At 45.1% G+C, this 20,657-nt stretch overlaps 1 protein-coding gene across 28 annotated transcripts in view; it reads left to right on the top strand.

Annotated features, from left to right (window-relative positions):
* Anks1b (ankyrin repeat and sterile alpha motif domain containing 1B) overlaps positions 1-20,657 on the top strand; it is an 861,781-nt gene that overhangs the window by 716,259 nt on the left and 124,865 nt on the right. Inside the window, exon 1 of one of the 28 annotated variants that reach the window (XM_041666356.1) lies at positions 8,121-8,515. The exons of 25 other annotated variants lie outside the window; for them this stretch is intronic. The gene's annotated coding sequence lies outside the window, so the exon portion shown is untranslated. Of the gene's footprint in view, positions 1-8,120; positions 8,516-8,595; positions 8,997-9,056; positions 9,325-20,657 lie in introns of those variants that run through there. 2 more of the 28 variants (XM_041666337.1, XM_041666346.1) reach the window with 2 other exon arrangements.

Below are 20,657 nucleotides of genomic sequence, written 5' to 3'. Positions count from 1 at the left end.
CCATGCTCACAATTTTCTCTGGAGTTCTTGTCTATTTCCTCTTCCCGTGGGGAATGTAACACATCTTCAAATAATATTCCACAACCTACTTTTCTGATCAAACCATCTCTCCAGGTCCTCACCCCCTTCCCCTTTTTTGTGTGTATGTTTGTGATGGATTAGTTTCTAAGATTGAATCTAATGCCTGGAATTTGTGATTCTCCTTCCTCGTTTTCCCCAGTTCTGGAGTCATGGCCCTGCACCACCACACCTAGCCTCTCACTTGGTGTCTTTGTTTCTTCTTGATTCTGCACCAGCTTCACCCAAAGGTAGACACTCCAACATTGTCCTCAACAATATCCTGGCAATACCACGTCCATCAACTCAGAAAACCCAGTGGAAGGAGGGATCCTCTTTCTCAATGGGGCCAGAAGAGTCCCTGTCCTGTCCCCTCCCCAGATGAACCGCTGTACACAAATGATGGAACCCTCACCTGGCGATGGATCAGAGATCCACTCCGGGCATCAGATCTATTGCTATTTATGTTTGTTTTGTAACTCTCCTTTCCTTTGTTCTTCTAACATATTTTAATATATTTAATATTCACCGTTAGATAATTACAATATTGTATACAGTCACCAAAAATCTTTAAAACTGCTTTATCCCCCTACCAAATCCCAGTGAGGAAAGAAACCTGAGATTTTGTTATGTGTCTTCAGTGCAGAGACTTTCAGGGTGCTTGCACACCTTCTCACTGGCTCAGCTGATAAGCAGAGGGAAGGTGCTGGGGGTGAGCTCGGCTGTTGAGTTCTGGGGATAAGGTAGAGGGGCTTCACGATTCTGAAGGCTCATGAATAAATGCCAGGATGAATTCATTCTCTGGATGGGTAATTTGTGCTGTCGGTGTGGTGTTGGGGTGTCACAGGGGCACGCTCATTTCAGCCTTGAGCAACACCCTTAAAGATCGATCGCCATTATTTTATAGATGCAGAAGCTGAGGGTGCATTAAGGGTAAGCAATTGCTCACAGAGAGACAATCAAGCTTCCCAGGAACACGGAGCCAAGACTGCGGGACCTTTTCATATCGTGTTCCATCCCTGGGAATTCCCGGTATGGGTCTCTGCTGTGCCTTAAACCGTGTTTTCCTAACAAGAAGCAGACCTTGTGGTCTGACCCATTTAACGAGGGACATCCTGGGGAAACTGGGGTGTACGGTGGTCACTTAGCGAAAGCGTTTACCAGAAATGTTGTCTCGCTGCCAGCCCCGGAAGTAGCTGCATCTGTTGCCCACGGCTGCCTTGTCTGTTAAAGGTGTTTAAAAGGTGAGGTGCTTAGCACCTGTGTTTTACAGCTGAAACTAAGTCCCAGGGGTTGGTGGTAAGCGATGAGGGCCAGCAGAGGGCTTAGCTATGGCTCAGTGAAGCTGCATGTGGCTCTGGCCCTGGATAGAGTTAACAAAAAAAAAAGTCCCTAGGTCTTAATTCAGGAGACTGGGGCAGAACATTTCCAGCAGATGGGCCTCAGTGTCTACATTCATTCCCCCTGGATTCCAAGCCTGCTTGCCTTCAGGAAAAAGTGTTCAGTCTCTTCTGCTCCGGCTGGCTCATCTCAGCTTGGCAGTCAGATCTGTAACTACACTACAGTTAATAGGCAGGTCTTCAAATTGCCGTCTAAACAAAGGGATTTCCCTTTTATTATTATCACAATGAAAGCATGATGGGGCAATAAAAATAACAAAAATCTATTGAGAGCAGGAGTCAGGCTATATCTTTATCTGTCTCATTACTCCTAAACAAACCTCACAATCAAGAAAGCACAGTGCTGCTTCTGCGGTGGGCAGGCACCACTGAAAACCACATAGGATTGTTCAGCACCAAAGCCTTTCTTTCCCAATGCCGGACTCTCCTGCCTGAACCCCTCATTCCACTGCGCCCTCAATGCAGTTTCTCCCCGCCCCCTTTCTCTTCGTGTCTCCTTCATGTCCTCTTATTTCTATCCCGTGCCCTCTATCAAAACATATCTCTCTTTTTTTTTTTTTCCTTTCAAAATCCCAAGCCCTGCTTCCTATATACTGGGAGGTAAAACTCCACAGTGCGGAAATTCTAAATCCATATTGATTGTACGCTTATCTCTGCAGTGGCATAGTTCTGGAAATCTGTCTGCTGAAAATGTATCCACAGTGTTGAAAAGATTTGTGGGTGGGATTTCCCACCACTTTTCTCGTTTACTAGGGTTTTTCCTCCCTCAACAAAAGATGGGCAGCGTGGTCGCTGTCCAGAGTTCTGACCTCAGACATTTGTTCCTGACCTTATTCTACAAGTAACTGTGGTTGATGAAAATGCACTCCCAGGCCTTCCAGCTACCAAGACTCAGGTGACAGTAGATTTGTATCTCTCTTCTGAGCCCCAGGTTTATGTTGTCTGAGTTCTCCTTGTTTCTAGTTGGACAGCAACTAGAATTCATCATGTCTTAAGCTTTCTTTCACTTGCTCAGTAAATTTCTTGTTTGTTTTGCTTATTTTTTTTGAGACAGGGTTTCTCTATAGCTTTGTAGCCTAGCTCTTGGAACTAGGAACTAGTTCCTGGAACTAGCTCTTGTAGACCAGGCTGGCCTCGAACTCACAGAGATCCACCTGCCTCTGTCTCCCGAGTGCTGAGATTAAAGGCGTGCGCCACCACTGCCTGGCTCTGTAAATTTCTTAATGCCCATTTATCAAAAGATCTGTCCATACATACAAGGCCACGTAAGCAAGGCACCATCCACCACACCTTCTTATGATGATATTTATAACTGAAATCATAATTTAATATGATAAATGCAGTGTTAATGGAAGAAACCTTACTGTGTCAGCAAAAAGATACTTCCTTTGCCAATTCAGAGGAAAAGAAATAAAAAATTATTCCTAAGGAAAGTTACATGTTAACTGAAATCCACAAACTGTAATGACCCAAAGAAAGTGTTACGCAAGACTAGAGCCCCTCTGTAATTTAACTTCCCATCACTGAACAGCCACCTCATCATTTGAATCATAGGCATGAGTAAAACAGTAAAAAGTATTTTTAATCACTATCTTTGAAAAAAATCACTAACAGGGTATTAAGAATCCTGGGACAACACTCTGTACTTCATGCACAGAAAAGCACATGCGTGCACACATACCGTTAAAAACACACACTTGTAAAACTGACACTTTGGCTTTGGGCTTTGCTAAAAGGTTGAAGGGAGCAGGCTTTCTTGTGGCTTTCTCACTTTTTAGTGGCATTTCTGAGACCACCTCTGTGATGTTTGTTTGCTTATCTGATGCATTTCCAGGCTTGTTTTGCAGACTTTACATGATAATTCTGAAGGACAGATGCTGTTCTGAATATATACATTTGTATCCTGCATGTTTTCCAATGGTATTCTGAAAGTGTGTTCCCTTCTTTAAGATTGCTCAAAACAAATAACAAAAAAAAAAAATCCAAGACACAGAAATGTAGAATACAAGGATAAGCTAGCATTGAGATAAGAAATATTTTTACTGCAATACCTACTGGTAGGCATGTCTTTCGACAAGACCTTGAAGCCATTCTCCTAGGCACGTAATCGTAGTTGGTTGAAGATTAAGTCATGCCTGAGTCTGTGTTAGTTCACAGAATTCCATACTTGATTCATGGAAACCAATCCCCTTGTATCCAGGTGGTGTTGGGAGAGGAGAAGCTGCCTTTGTGTTCATTATCTTCCTCCCTCAGGAAGCTCGCCCTCTACTTGGAAAACTCCCCTGACGTAGTTCCAGATGGGATCTCAACACTACCGGCACTTTTTCCATGTCCTGGATATTTTACTAAAACGTTAAATCCATTTCTGATTGGGGAAACTGTCATTCACACGAGTAGATAATTGCCCCTATTCTATCCAAAGGTTTTTCAAGGTTTATCTACTTTTATGTATACTGGTGTTTTTCCAGCTTGTACTTCTGTGCACCACCTGCATACCGTGCCCACAGAGGCCAGAAAAGGACATGAGACCCCCTGGAGCTGGAGTTACAGGTGGTTGTGAGCTATAGATGCTGGGAATCAAGCCTAGGTCCTCAACAAGAGCAGCTAGGGCTCTTAACCATTGAACCGTCTCCCCAGATCCTCAGAACTCTTTTTGTAAAATCAAGCAGCAATCTCAGTACTGTAAGAGGCGTTTAGTATTTTTTTTTTAATTTTTAATTTAGCCAACTTTTCCAGGTATATTACAAACCCTATTGTGACTGTTTTATCATGCATGGTGTCTCAGTCAGGGTTCAATCAGAGGAGCAACCCAGTAGGATACATGTTTCTAAGAGATGTATTGGAAAAGATCAGCTTATGTAAGGGGGGTCTCCCCAGGTAAATCTGAAGTCTGTTCGGACATGTAGGCTGAACTCTTGGGAGCAGGTTCCAACTACATTCTTCTTTAGGGAACCCTCAGCTCTGATTTTCGAGTTCTGACTGAACCAGATCATTTAAGCCAATCTCCTTGAGGTCAATGGACTTTAACTACATCTACAAAACACCTCTTCAATGCCTGTATTAGTGTCTGGATGCCTGGGAACGTTCAGCCAGCCAAATTACTACACCAAAAAGACCATTACACTCAATTACTTCCCTTACCTCCTAACCACCACTCTCAGAGGTGGCTCCCATTATCACCACATTCATCATACAAATTGGAATGGCGAGACTCAGAAGCGTTAGGTGGAGTGTGTAAGATCACAGAACTTTTAGGTGGTGTACCCATGACTTGAATCCATAGATATAATTCCACGTTTAGGAGCCAAACCATGCAGTATGCTACTACTAAACAGGCAAGGTATTAGACCGTGTTCATCTAAATGTTTACCAAGGTGCCTCATCTCAATCTTTGACACGCTTCTCGGGAAAGTCGCCATCATCTTTAGGATCATCAATCAATCCTCTGGTTACTTTTGTTTTTAATGCAAAGGAAGAATTTAGGAAGCTAGTATCTCTAATTTAGTCTGTCCCATAAAAGATGATTGTCCTTAAATACTCAGTTACTGTTGAGAAGGTTGCATTCCTGATTGTAACAAGTGCTCTCCTTTTCTCTGGAGCTAAGTGTAGGCATCATGAAGAGTTGGGATTTTTTTTTCTTTCTAGATTGTATCATTTTGCAAGAAACACTGTATTATTTAAAAATGACTAGAGTGTTTTTATTTTAAAATTTATTTTTATATGTGTACTTTATTTTTTATTGCTTTTACTGAGCTATATATTTTTCTACACTCTCCTCCCTTCCTCCCTTCTCCCCTTCTACCTTCTTCTGTAATTCCCGCTCCCAATTACTCAGGAGATCTTGTCTTTTTCTACATCCTATGAACATTAGATTCATGTATGTCTTTCTTGGGGTCCTCTTTGTTGTCTAGGTTCTCTGGTGTTGTGAATTGTAGGCTGGTTTTTCTTTATGTCTAAAAGCCACTTATGAGTGAATACATATTATATTTGTCTTTCTTGGTCTGGGTTATCTCACTCAATATGATATTTTCTAGATCCATCCATTTGCCTGCAAATTTCAAGATATGACTAGAGTACCTTAAAGATAAGAAACATGAGACTTTATGGTCTCCAAATTTAAAATGAGAACTTGAATGACTTTTTAGCAGAAGAAACAATAATTACAAGAGAAAAGGAAAAGAATTCCGACACTGAGTTTTCTGGAGGGCCACAATACTGTGACAAGTGTCTGGACAAGTAGCAAGGATCTGTCACTTTGTCCTGCCTCCAATAAGGATGGCCCCTTAGTCAAATGACTTAGCCCCTTTAGGGATCAAGTTCCTTGTCTATAATATAAAGGCTTTGGGAACCAGGTCTCACATCTTGAACCTTTCCTGGAATATCTGAGTTCACAGCAAAACGTCTTTTCCTCTGTAGATTATTTAATATGTTCCCTCAAGTAGTGGGGAATTACGCTGGCATTTATATTTATATTTTGTTTGCATATGATATGCATGAGTACTTTGAATGTACATCTAGGCCCCACATGCACGCCTAAGTCCGGAAGTGTGCATCAGGTCCCTTGGAAGTGGAGTTACATATAGCTGTGAGGTGCCGTGTGTGTGTGTGTGTGTGTGTGTGCGCGCGCGTGTGCGTGTGTTGGGAGGCAAACCTTTGTATTCTGCAAGAGCATCTCTCAGCTGAGCCATCTCCAACCCTCCCCCCACCCACCCAATACCTCTGTCTTTTAGTGTGCACACCTGGAGGTTCTTCCAAGGTTCCATTAGTACCATGTTGAAGTTTATTCCCAGACATTTAGCATCAGGGTGTGAATTCTCTAGTTCAGCTGAATGGGACCAATGGCCACCATGGACAGCAACTTTCCCACAGGGCTGCCTTTCAGAGCTGTTTCCACCCGCTGGCACAAAAGCTGACAGGGAATTAAGTTCCCATTCGCTGTCTAGAGATGGAGCAGTCGTAGGATGACCTAGAGGTCCCCAATGTTTCCAGAGTGCAGAGCACTCAACGCAGGAGAAAGAAATAGTTCGCATCCCGCCTAACAGCCTGCAGTTCATTCCCAGCCAAGACATCTCTGTGTGGCCCTGCATCAGGAACCTGAAAATATTATCCACAAGAGAGCAACACTCCAGGAAACAGTATTCCTCGGGTGTTTTTGTGACTGTAAAACCAAGGAGACAGTTTTGCCTCAGCACACGGGGTTTCTGAGCTCGAGAATGAAGTACTGAACCATACGACCCATCTTCAAAGCCACGGAAAGCTTGCTAGTCTCAAAAAGAACTATCCCAAACATCTCCCTCCTCCTCCCAAAAAAGGTCAGGTCACCCCCATTAGCGTACAGACAACATCCAGTCTGATTCTTTGCCTGTGTAAGATGTAGAAACAAAAGGTTTTGGGCGATGCAACCAAGCCGTACAGGGCTTGCCTGCATGTACAGGGCTTGCCTGCATGTACAGGGCTTGCCTGCATGTACAGGGCTTGCCTGCATGTACAGGGCTTGCCTGCATGTACAGGGCTTGCCTGCATGTACAGGGCTTGCCTGCATGTACAGGGTCTGTCTTCGCTCCCCAGTGTGTGTGGGTGGGAGGTTGTGTTTCAGGGTTTATTTCTTTCCTGGTGTAGTTGAGAATGTTAATGTAAATTTCATACAATGAGATGTCTATACTTCACAAGTCATGTAGGCCCGGCTTTATGTCCTGGGCCTGCTTCTTGCTAGCAGAATAGCCCTGTGAATTGTGTGAATCCCACAAAAGCAGGTAGTGGACGGGGCAATGGACAAAAAGTGAACAAGTGCTTCTCGTTTCTGAAGATGTTCTTGTGGCATCTCTCTTTTGAGACTTTTTCATGTGCAAAGAGAGAGTAAAGATGAAACTTAGTCACAGGGTTCTGAGGAGGAAATGAGGTAACGCACAGCCCCCCAGCAAAAAGTTGCTCAGTAAACCTTACTTCCTACAAGAAACAATTAGTGTGTCTATTTCGGTTCCCAGGTTTTTGCAGCTGACCAGAACCTCTGTCTGCCTTAGCTTAAAGGCAATACACGCTCACAGGTAAAGTGGGGGGAGGGGGGAGTGAATTGTCTTGCACACGCACTGTTAGGGATTCATAATGTTAGCCATTTCCTTAAACATTTCGTTTCAATCTTTACACAACCCTGAGGTGTTTTGAGACCACGACTATTCTCAGTGAGAATCTATGGCTTCGTAGGAAACAAAGTGGGCCACTTAACACTTGCAGGTTCAACGTGGAAGAATCTGAGAACGGAGACGCGCGGGTGGGCAGATGTGCTCATGGAACCGTTATGACATTGTACAGACTAAGACAAAAATTATTCCTATTTATTCACTTTAAAGAAAACATACTAGGATTTTCAAAATGGGACAAACGCCTTGCTTTAAGATCAGCACTTCCTCTTAAACTAGTTGTGAAAACAAGCCTTAGCCAGAGTAAAATTTCTACAACTGTTGGTAGGAGTTGCAACTGTCAGTTTGGTGGAAACCAGGGTGGGTGGTTGGAGGTGATTATTTGAGCCTTATCAAATCTTCACTGAGACCCTTTGCTCTACTGGGCCAATGTTATGCCTGTGAGTGCCGCAGGAATCCAAGTCGCACAGGATGGCTCCAGTCCACACAAGTTGAGTTTTACACTGCGGGTGGCTTCTGCGGCGCAAACTCAAAGCGGCTCGGTCACTGGGAGGAAACGCTGGGGTGGCCTCGGAGTGGGGTGGGGGTGGAGGAGCAGAGCCCGTCTTCGCCCCCCTCGGTTCACTACCCCTCTCCCCAGGGCAGTAACAGTGGTAGTAACCGTGGCTCTTGCCGCCCCTGCTGCCGCTAACCTAGCTGGTCACCTGGGCGCCGGTGGAGCTGCCGCCCCAGCGGTGTCTCTCCGAGCGCGAGGAGAGGGGGCGGCGGCGGAGGCGCGAGATATCCATAGTAACAGAGGATGCGAGGGGCGCGGAGCCCGGGCGAGCGGGAGCACTAAGCCTCCCCCACCCCCCGCGCGCGCCAGCCGGTCCAGCTAGGCACCCCGCGGACAGGCGCCCCGCACTCGGCCGGGACGCAAAGGTAAGCCCGGGGTGGCCCCGCTGCGGACAGACACCTCCCACTGCCCCCGCCCTCCGCGGTCGCAGAACAATGGAGAGCGCCTCCCGCTGCCTGGAGACGCCGCCGGGCGGTGGATGGGGGTGGGAGGGTGAGGATGCGCTGCCACCCGCGCTAGCGCGCGCCGCGAAAAACCGGAGAGCGAGCGAGGGCGCGCGGCAGGGGGGCGGGGGCGCGCGGCGGGGCTGGTGGGGGGGAGAGTTGCGGGGGGAGCGCGCCGGCCCCGGGAGCTCGCGGGGATCGGACGCCTCTCCCACCCTCGCCAGCGCGCTCCCTCCTGGCCCTCGCCGCCGCTCGCGTTCACCGGGGGGTCCGCAGCAGAAGAAGCCAGGGGCGGCAGAGGCGTGAGGAGCACGTCCGCGTCCTCGGGGCGAGAGCCCCGGCAGCCCTCGCGGATCCCGGATCCCGGCCAGCCCACGGCCGTCGCTGGTGCGGCGCGGCTCGGGTGAGTGGCGCGCGCGCGCGCGGCGCGGCGCGGGGTTCGGTCTCTTTCCCCGGTGCGTGGTCCCCGTTGGCGGAGATGCGGCTCTGAGAAGTGCGGCTGCAGCCTGGGCAGGAGCCGAGGAAGTCCGGACAGGAAAGACTCCAAGGGCTGCAGAGACGGTTTGCGGGGCGTTTGTGGCAGCCTTGGCTAGCGGTCTCTACTGTGTGGGATTTCTTTTTCGTAACCCGTTTTGGTGATTGGTGGGTTTTTTTCGCCCATCACCACCCGGAGCTGGGTTCATTCTCCATTTCCTTTTCCTCAACCTTGGGGTTCTGAGGAGTTTGAAGAGGTAAAGTGCCGGGTGTCTTTCCGAATGGTTTGACTTTCAGGAGCCTGTGTTTTCCAAAGGTCATTTGTCTTCGGTGTTGGAAAAAAAATTCATGCCAAACCATGCGATTGCCAGGTGTGTTTTGAGTCTCCGGTACTGAGTAGCCGGAACAGCAGCCGGCAGGGACGGCATTGAGCTTGCTGTCTCTCCGCGTGTGAGAGCATACATTGGTCTTTCGGAGAGGGAAGTGGGCATAGACCCTTCAAGCTACGCCTTTGAGAGCAGCAACAGCAGGGGAGACTGCAGTTTGCTTCTTTCGGGAAGGTAGGGTCAGCATTTCCATTGAAACCTGAAATGTGAAATTCTGTGCTTATAACTTGCAGGGTATCTTAACTCCAGGCTGAAACTTGCCAAAGCCCGGCAAGGGTTCGTTTTTATAGGATGTTGGCACCGCTGTTTATTTATCTGTTTATTTACTTCCCCCAAGAAAACCAGCCGTTTATAAACATTGAGTCCCTAAAACAAATGGTCGGCTAGCGAGAGCTTTGTATTTCCAGCGACTGGCCAGAAGGGCTATCACACTGCAGTTATTTTTCCTTTCTCAACAGTGAGCTGTTAGTTTGAGGACTTAAATTTCTGCATAGGTGCACAGAACTGGAAGCATATGAACTTCGGGGTCCTTAACTATTCTAAACGCTCGTCCGGAATACAGGCTGTATGGGCACTTGCTTCTGGGCGGGCAGGCTGTGGGGATATTAGTGGTATGGCAACATGGAAATCGGAGTCCAGGGTAGCACGCAGCACGGAGTTAGCAAAGGACCTCTCTAGGAGTCGTTAATTAGGGTAGGTTTTCCCCGTGAAGTTCCTAGTCTTATGGGAGAGAGAAGTGATTGGAAAAACCCCAGAGGTTCCTTCCCGAGCTTGAGCTTCGTACTCAGAAGATGAGGCTGTGTGATGAGATTCCAGTAGTGTCTGGGTTATTTGAGTCCACAGTGTCGACGGTTCTGTGACAAAATAGGGCTGCAGTGACCAGTCCTGGCGTTGTGCCACCGCCAGGGCTTTCTCCCGAAGTGTTTGGTTCTGTCTGTCAGTCCCGAGTACTGCTCCGTGTGATGGCAGTTATCTCCTTGGGCTGAGATGTGGGGGGAAGGAGTAAGGCTTGCAAATGGAATTCCAATTCGATGCCTGCTCACTGGTGGTCTGGGTGATGATGTCGTACAGAAAGGTCCTTACAGTTTAAAAGAAACAAAACCCAGTCTAACTTCACCGTGTAGGGGAAAGGATCCCTGTTGGGAGTTGAACTTTGCCCTGCACCTGCCAATTGCCAAACGTAATTTTACTGCAATGGTTTTCTTTGCATGGTATTCCATTGTGCTTTTACTAGAAGCAATGCCTTTTTTCCCCCCTGATTACAATAGTGACCATAGATTTGCTACAGACTACTGCATTCTCCTAATGGAGACCAGAACCAGAACGGCGATTGGCCTCTCTATGCAGATAAAATTGACATTAAGACGGTTTCAAAATATAGCTACAGTGTGGTACAATATTGAATAAGACATATGGAGCAACATCCCCCCCCCACCAAGACTATGAGTGGACTCACTTGTCAGCAATCCAAAATAATCTCTGAGCAGTCATTTATTAACGATCTCCGAGTTTGCAGGTTTAGCCAAATTTGGACACATTTATCAACTTCTGGTAGCATCTCTTGCCTATTTACTGCTGCTGATACGTTTGAGGAGAAACACTGGAGGATTGCCTCCTTTAAAGTGGCAGGTGTTAAAGTCCCCTCTGTTCTAAGAGAGGAAAAGTAGCAGACATGTGCACACAGGAGCGGCATCGCCGGCGCTTCCCTCTGACTGCAGATGCTCACAGGTGTTTCCCAGCCTCGTCTCGAGCCCCTCTCGTTCCACCATTCATTGAGTACTTAATTTTGAGCCCCATTCATTTGGAACCGTGTTTATCCTTTCTCTTTATGAAAGGCAGACACATTCAGTGAAATGTTGAATTGAAATGATGTGTTTTGGGCACCGATACAAGCCGCGGGAACACCAGGTAGGGTTTATTAATGTCCTCGTTTGGGAGCAGATGTTGGTGTCAACATGCGGAGTAGGAGGATCCATGATGCCAGTAACTGAGCAATTAACAGAATTAAATCGGAGATCTGTTTGATTAAAATCATTGACGGTCACGAGTATAGCGTTCGTTTCTCCGTGAGTGTTTTCTTTTCCCACACATTGGCTTTGACAGCAGCGAATGAGCAATGGCCTTGACCGGTGCCACTACCAACAATCAAAGCCTCAGGTCTTTCGTTGGCCACCAGCAATGCACAGAATACAGACGAAGCATTGACTACCTGGCTTTTGTTGCCTTCCACGGGCAGAGGGCAGTAGGGAAGCCTAAGTGCTTGTTGTTAAATTTAATTGCGGTGGGCGCCAGTAAGCACACTTTGGAAAAAGAATCGTCCCATGCGCATGGCTTTGAGTGAAAGTGTATCTCCACTGTGATATCTTGACTCCAGTATTAATATCTGGCTTCGGAAAAATGGTTGTTTGCAAAGTGCGGTATTGTCAATATTTAATAAATTGCTCGAGAAAGAACATTTACATGAGAGCATTCATCCTCCCACGTCGCTGTCAATAACATATTGTTCCAGAAAGCTATTTTCATGTAGATCTAATTTTCATGGAAAAATTAACCTTTTTTCTAATTCTCCTGTGAGACACAAGCCACTCCTAATCATCTGGCTTTTGCTTTCTCCTCAAGAAATCATGAGAATTTTCTTTCTTTTTGTCCTTTTCTTTAGATGTCAAAATATGATTAAGCTGAGTCATGTCTTTTTCTTTTAAAAATCGTGAGAGCCTATTGGCTTGTTCAGATGAAAATCCGAAATTAGTTCTCAAAAAAAAAAAATCTTTTGTCTGGCAGATCTCTCCACTTTTCTACTTCCGGGGCATAGGTTTGCTGGTAGCTTTCTCATGTGAGAACTGGAGGGGCTGCAGACAGTAACGACACAGAATGTGAAGGAGAAGAAGCTGAAGTGCATGTTCTCTTCTCCCCAGTCACTAAAGATCTTTGTAACACTTTCAGCAGAATTGTTCTTTTAATGAGTGTTAGGAATACCTCCCGTTTGAGGCTGGGGGGCCTGCTGATCCCAGATGATGGACTACAAGAATCCACTTCGGAAATCAAAAACGACATTGATCTTCTCCTAGACACCCAAGTGAGCCACGTTCAGGCTTCTCTGAGACTTGGGGAAAATGCTGGAATATTGGTTTCCCCCGGCATAATCTGGCCACACGTCTAGGCGAATCTCATGCCTATCGCTCCATTAACGTTGGGTGAGGCGAGGCTTTGTAGCCATCTAAAAACCAAGACTTTTCATTGGCCATAGAAAATTGGGTCTCAGGAATATTTGAAAGCGTATTTCAGTTACAACACTTTCTTTCATAACTGTATGTTATGACTTCTTCTATTTCGAGGAAGGTTTGAGAATGGCCCGAATTTAGTCATAGCTACAATGGACAGTCTGCGAGTGCTGCTGCTTTAGAAATCACTAGCCTATCATAGCTATTTTATTTATATGAAATTTAACTAGAGGCTGGAGAGACGGTCAAGAGCATTGGCTGCTCTTTCAGAGAACTTGGGTTTGATTCCCGGCACCCACATGGAGATGGCTTACAACCATCTCCAGTTCCGAGGGATTTGACTCCCTCTTCTGGCCTCCAAAGGCATGTCACACACATGGTACACTTTCATACAAACAGAAAAATACTCATGCACATAAAATAAAAATACTGAAATCATAAACATGTAACTATATTAAAAAAATTCTCTCCATCCATGTTATTCATTTATCCAGAAAAGAAACCTGTAGACCAGGAGCGGTGTTTCTCGACTGCTGGTACATTTTTGTATGTCTTAACTATTTTACTGGTTTTTTTTCTTTCGCTCTAGTAGTCCTTCTGGAATGGGAGGCCCCACTAGGCATTGTCAACCCAGTTTCTCCCAGAGGGTGGTTGGTTGGTACTTTTGATGTGAATGATGCTATTTATTTCTCCATCCTGGTAGATTAGTCATAAAAGCTCATGCCAACCCCAATTTGGGACAAAACCTCAAATTAGAAATACAGGGTCCCTCCCAAGTTTCAACATTGTTTACAAACCGACTCTCCCTCCTTGTACCCAGTCACAGCTACTACAGTCAAAAGCCAGCTTGTCTGGGAAGACCGAATTTGCCAGTCAGTGGCCGGAAGAATTCTTCCGTCTTCCCCTGACCACACCTCGCTAGCTTCTGGCCTGCACACTCAGCAGCCTTAGGTCAGGTAGCTTTTAAATTGCACATCCCCTCCCCTGCCCAGAGGCTTTCTCTCCTCTCCTTCCCATGCAGTGACTTCAGACGTGACTAGGACACACTGGTGGGACCAAGGGTGAGTCTGTGAGGAAAGAGTCAGAGTGAAGTTACATGCAGTTAAAAAAAAAAAAATGTTCCAAAGTCTCCTTCAGAACATCTGCAAAAGCCCTCACCACTGTGAAAGATAAGCAATAGTTATAATTTGTTCGTGCAAGTTGCTATGTTCCTTTGAGATGCTCTGTTCTCCTGAGGTGTGACTCATCATGCTGATTTTTTTCCTAGTATTTTCTTGCCGACATGCAGAATTGGAGCCTGGTAGAGTATGGGTCTGGCAGACTTGTGGGCTACGTTCTATGGTTACTGTTTGTTCTGGGGCTTCTTTAAAAGAATGTGCATTCTGAATTCTAAACACCATCTTAAAGGGCAGCTTTCTCAGTACAGCCCTCCCCTTCAAGCTGAGAAACAGCCCCTGTGTGTGCATCCAGTTAAGAGCGGGCTACTGAATGTGTGCTGTCTTCCAGCGGGGAATATTATGCATAAGACAAGTGTCCCTGTTTTGTTTTGTTTTTTTCTTTTTTTTAAAACAAATGCTTAGTGGGGGAGGGTTGATGAAAAAGAAGCAAATCAATAGATGGATGGAAAAGATAAATTCGGGTGATAATAAGTGCCCTGAAAGCCAAATTGTGAGATGAAGTGCTCCAGAGGGATGTAGTGGGGGAAGGGTGCCACGTTTAGAAAGCTGGTAATAAAATGAGAAGAAATGTGGGAAACCTCAGAATATTACAGTGTGAATTTTTTTCTTCTGAGACAGGGTGTCTCTGTAGCTTTGGAGCCTATCCTGGAACTAGCTCTTGTAGACCAGGCTGGTTTCGAACTCACAGAGATCTGCCTGCCTCTGCCTCCCTAGTGCTGGGATTAAAGGCATGCGCAAGGCACACACACACACACACACTTACATATAATTAATAAATAAATCTTTTTTTAACATCCTCAAATTTTACTACCTAGAAAGAAATGTCTATAGCATAGTTTCATATTTATGAATAAATACATAGATCTATATGCTTTTAGTAACAATGGGATCATGTTGCCGGTACTGTTTTTAAATGAAAAGCATCAAAATTAGTTTCTTGTATTTAGAAAAATGGACATAGCAAAGCTGATGTGTATTAAGAGTTTATAGGAACGTGATACAGGTTGTGAGCCTCTTCAAGCAAATGGGGCGTGGTTTACAGTTTTACAGAGTGAGAGCTCAAATGCACTGTCGTCTCTCCCAGAGACTAGGAAGCGAGTAAGCTGCGGGGAAACACATCTGTGAATAGGATGTTTGCCATGCAAGCCCGAGGACCTGAGTTCAAATCCCCAGCACGCACATGAAAATCAGGACACAGCAGGCAGTGCCTGTATTGCCAGTATGAGGGGACACGGTAGAGAAAAGTCGATCCCTGGAGTTCATTGGCCAGCCCTACCCCAGTCAATAGATCCTATGTGCAGTGAGAGAACTGTCTAGAAAAATAAGTTGGAGGTCAATGGGGAAATGCATCCAACATTGACCCCTAACGTACATGCACGGCACGGCACACATACACACTAAGGACCTCACTGGCTAAGCTTTGTTAGATTTACATTAAACACACTTCAGGGATGGAATTATTACATTTTTTAAATTACACACCCCAGCTTTAAACGTATTGCATAGATTCTTTGTTTTGAATGTTTTAACATACTGCCCACCTCCCTTCCTGGCTAGCAAGCTTGTTTAAACTAATTTATATCAGACACGTTTGTGACGGCTACTTTCTGACCTGTTGTCATGACCACAGCGGTGCAGACATGAAAAGAACAGCGAGGAAACTAACAGATATTGAAGCTAGAAATGTGGTCCAAAGGGAAGGTAGCTGGTGCAGAAACCTTTCCAGGAGGCTGGCTTGTTCTCATTCAGTACCGTGCCCTCCCCTTTTCTAACCGAGTTCTTCGGTTCATCTCACTATGCCTCAATCTCTTTGTTAGCTGTTTCTTGTACCAATTTCAAGGAAAAATCATGACTCCTGCCTCTTCGAGGTCTGTTGTTCCCTAACAGTCGGAGGATGTCTCTCCGTGTTTTCATCATTGACCATAGCGTGGCCAAGGGTGATAATTTCCTGCCACGTTTTCTTCCCCTTGTCATTTTGCGGCCATTATGACATTTTAGTTGGATAACATTTAATCTTAGCCTACATGAGGCTACCCTTTGTTAATGGTTGAGTTTTCTGCCTGAGATCCAGAAGGTTCTCTGAGCATAGCTGGGGTGTCTAGAGAATTAAAGCTCTGTCACAGTCTACGCTACAGCATCCTCCTCAATGCTGCTGTGGTTGTATCTTTGAACATACGTTTTCATCCAACCGTATAGGTGCCTCCTTTGGGGACATAATTATCCTTCTCTTGTATTTGTAGCTCCTCCTCATCGGTTGCTCCTCCATTGCCGACTCCTTTGTCATTCTCATCGCCGTTCACGGTATTTCAGTCCTTTCTTCTGTTGGTAGCTCCGTTTTCAGAAGCGTCGACCCTATTTCTTGATGTTTCTAAGTAGCTTATTGATTCTGCAAGCATACTGTTGGCTCCTTAACTTGCATCCTTGGGTCTGTAATGGCCCTTTTCGCCTCGTTCACATCGTCTCGTTTTTCTGTTTTTAAGGTTCTGGTTTTGTGTTTTGTATTTTTTTTATTGTGGTTGTTGTTTTAATTGAAAGCATTCTCTGTGAAGGAAGTTTGTGTGAGAATTTCCTTCCTTGTGACTGCGTACAGTTCTTTTTTTTTTTTTTTTTTTTTTTTTTGGTTTTTCGAGACAGGGTTTCTCTGTGGTTTTGGAGCCTGTCCTGGAACTAGCTCTTGTAGACATAAAATATTTATTTATTTATTATGTATACAATATTCTGTCTGTGTGTATGTCTGCAGGCCAGAAGAGGACACCAGACCTCATTACAGATGGTTGTGAGCCACCATGTGGTTGCTGGGAATTGAACTCAGGACCTTTGGAAGAGCAGGCAGTGCTCTTAACTACTGAGCCATCTCTCCAGCCCCTGGAGTTCCTCGATGCTTCACCCTTCCGGCGTATTTTTTTCCTTCCTTTCCATCCTCCTTCCCATCCCTCTTCCTGCCTCTCCATCCATCCTCTCTTTCAAATGCTAGCACATCTGCCTTGCTGTTTCTTTTTGTCTTGCTAGTACTTGGGCAGCTTGGTTGAGACATAGTGGGAGCAGCTTCTTGAATCTCCCCCTCCCCTTTTTTTGGGAAACCCATTTAGTCATAATTTCTTGCCTGTCTACTTTGCTGTATAAAGAAATTGCAGCCATGGCTCAGCTCAAGCTGTAGACAGCCCTGGTTAGTTGCCCTGGGCTCCTCTTTGATTCTGTTAAATACCTCTCTTACCAGCAATGGGAGTATGGGGAGGAGATACCAGGAATATCTTTTTTTATACTTAATTGAAGGTTCCTGAGCCCAGGACTTCATGCATTTCCCCCAAGGGGAAGGGCAGCCCTGAAGTCTTCAGTTTCACTGAGTTTGCTTTTGGCTTTTTTTTTTTCTGTCCAATGTGGTGCTTTCTGTTGCCCCTTGGTAGAGAGTAGAAATGGATAAAGATATTCACTGGGTGTGCTTTTCTCTAAATTTAGGGTTATTAATGAGAATTGTCAGAATCTTGTTGACTCACCCCTCGAGGGAAGACGAACAGAGTTAAGAACAAAATAGCTCTGTGCTTCGTCTTGCTCTAGAACCTTCTGCCTCCATCCTTCGCTGCTGATTTGGGTGTCAGCTGTGTTGGCTTGTGCTCCTTCCAATGGTTTTTGTCTCTCTCCCTCTCCCCTTCTCTAGCCCTCCTCCCACCCTCCCCTCTTCCTCTACTGCTTGCTGTTTTTCTTATCTTCCATAGATACTTAAAAGAGAAGGTTCTGTGGAATAGGCAGATGATGTCATGCATTTCAGAGATGGCTTGGCAGGTCTTGCTGTTGGGCTGGTCTGAAAGACGAGGGAAAGAGCAGAGTTCAGGATGGGTCTTGGGTCTCTCACTTGAGCGACAGAAAGGATGATAAGCACACTGGGACACTGAAGAGAGGGAATCAGACCTTCTCGGTTAAGCCTTTCAGCTTGAGGACTTAGAATTAATGTGATCATGTCAAGCAGGTAGTTGGAGTCAGGAAAGTTTAGGAATGCTAGTTACACATTTACTCCAAAGCCCTGTACCGAGGGATGTGCATGAGAAGTCCACATTGTTCAAAATATCTATTTTTATGCACTTTGTGGCCTTAAGAGTAGACTATCCCTAATCCAGCAAATGCCTGAAGTCTTTTAATATAAATGAATCGGGTTAATGGTTGGTATGAATTAGCCAATTTTCCTTCCTGCTTTAAAAAATGTGAGAAAATTTATCTTAAAGTGTACGTACTCACCAAGCAGTCTAAAAAGGCCTTCATGGTGGTACTTAAGCAAATGGAAGTAGAACTGTATGACCGAGTGAGGGTGAAGCATCCCATGACAGGGCACCATTGGAAACCATGGAGATGCTGGACTGCTGGCTCTACATTGCACACATCCTCCTTCTGGCCTTCGTGCACGCCCTTCCAAATGCCATCCTTTCTTCTAGCACCTTGAGAGTAACTGTGGAACTCTTCCAGCCCTTGTCTGGAAACCCTTCCGCGTTGGTACAGGTAGATGCACATCTGTGCGGTGTTCTCTGGGATCCTGTCCGTTGCTTTGAGACAGATGTGTAACTTGGATGACTGTGCTGTAATCTGCAAGTACTCGTCGGAGCACAAAGCATTATGCCACTTTGTTGTTGTTGTTTTAAACGGCTGTTGTATTTTTGTGTACAGCATGCATTCCAGCAAATGAAATTTAGACTTCTGTATGTTAACTGAGTTATTTTACTCTAATTGAAAAGCCTAGAACTTTGTAAATTGAAGTGAAAATCAGGACTGGCTTCCCAGTTCTGTTGTTTATCCGTGATGTGGCTTTTGGCAAGCTACCTACTGGCTGCTGTTTCCTCCCCATCAGGTGGCACTGTCCATATCTGTATTTCCATGGGTTACAGAGCTGGAAGCCAAATGAGCTAGGTTACATAGTGTCCTTGTTTAAAAAGATGACACATATGTATAGCCATGTCTGTAGACCCTGCACGTGAGAGGTAGAAACAGAGTTCATAAGTTCAAGACCAGGTTCAGCCCAGTGTGCCCCATATCAAGAAGTAATAAGTAAATAAAGGTGAAAGGGAAATTTATCAACCATTAAAAAAAAAACATGTTTCCCTTCTTTTTAAGTAAGAAGTTGGATGCATGACTGTTTATTGTCAAGAAAAGAATACTGGAGCTTGTTCATCGCTCCTGTCTCACAAAACCCACACCCAACTCTGATGACTTTTCATTCTCCTGCTTATCAATAAATCTGATTTATTTACCACACTCAGTACAATACTTCTTTTTTTTTAAAGGTTATTTATTTATTATGTATACAACATTCTGCCTCCATGTATGCCCGCACGCCAGAAGAAGGCGCCAGATCTCATTACAGATGGTTGTGAGCCACCATGTGGTTGCTGGGAATTGAACTCAGGACCTCTGGAAGAGCAGCCAGTGCTCTTAACCACTGAACCATCTCTCCAGCCCAGTACAATACTTCTGATCAAGAAGAGTAAACTTGTATGCAAAATTCTATTCAGTACTGTAGCTCTGGCTCACCTTACGAGACCTGGATAGAGGTGGGCGGTCCTTGGGCTTCCCACAGGTCAGGGAACCCTGATTGCTCTTCAAGCAGATGAGGGAGGGGGACTTGATGGGGAGGGAGAGGGAAATGGGAAGCGGTTGCGGGGAGGAGGCAGAAACCCTTAATAAATAAATAAATAAATTTAAAAAAAAAGAAGAGTAAACTTGGTAGTATTATAAGAGAGACTTAGAAACTAGTGTGTGACAGAGTCAGTGCTTCATATGGCTTAGTTCTTTAATTAGACTTTTTGATATCAATTCCATGCAATATTTTGTTTTTTTTTTTTTTCTTCCAAGACAGGGTTTCTCTGTGAAACAAACTTGGCTGTCCTGGAACTCACTCTGTAGATCAGGCAGACCTCAAATTCACAGAGATCCGCCTGCCTCTGCCTCCTGAGTGCTGGGATTAAAGGCGTGCACTGCCATGCCAGGCCTTGAAAAGCAATTTTAAGTTGTATCTGTGCACTGTACATGAAAATAAATGAGGCATCATGCATCGTGCCCACACAGATCGAATGGCACAGGTATTTGGGGTCAAGTACAGTACTGCCTGCCCACAGAGCCGTCTCTCCTCCTTGAAGAGCTTTTCCCACTGGTGTATCCAGACCTGAAGTCATGGGGCTCAGATTGAGACTACAAGACTGGCCATGAGCATATTTCAAATCTCAGAAGTCACGTTACTAACCCCAACTGTTCTCTTGAAGAAAATTTTATGCACAGTCTTAGAATTCAGATTTTCAGAAAAAAGGAAAGAGAATTTACATCAGCTATCGAGCCAGATGCCTGTTAATGTTATAATTTCAATACATTAGGCTGTTATATGCAAGGGAAGGGTTTGGGATCCCTTGGAATGAACTAATTGCAATTGCATTTTTACATATGCAAGTATCACTAGAGATCCGCTTGGTAGTGGTTCGAGTTCCTTTGTCTGTGAGACAATGAGAATAAGAAATCAGTCATGATGGTGAGTGTCTAACAGAAAACAGAACCTTGCTGCTTGCAGCCAGTTCAAATCCTAAATCTAAATATTAACGGTTTTCGTTGCCTCCTGTTGTTTTAAAACAGGAGCCATAGATGAAGCTAACCTCTTATAATCAACACTAGGGTATATACTTTGGCTTAATTAACACCTTCATGGGCAGTTTTATAAACATTCTACCTGGAAAAAAAAGGGGGGGACTTTTTTTTTTCACAGTATGGCAGTTGCTAGGTAACGAGGCAGCTCTCTATAGCTTTTTCTGAACATGAAGCGGATGATCTCTCAGTG

Source organism: Microtus oregoni, unplaced genomic scaffold (assembly GCF_018167655.1).
Source record: "Microtus oregoni isolate MIOR12 unplaced genomic scaffold, Mior012 000001F_ref0000356, whole genome shotgun sequence".
Classification (NCBI taxonomy): Eukaryota; Metazoa; Chordata; class Mammalia; order Rodentia; family Cricetidae; genus Microtus; species Microtus oregoni.
Note: the sequence above shows the minus strand (reverse complement) of the source record. Positions and strands in the feature narration are given on the sequence as shown.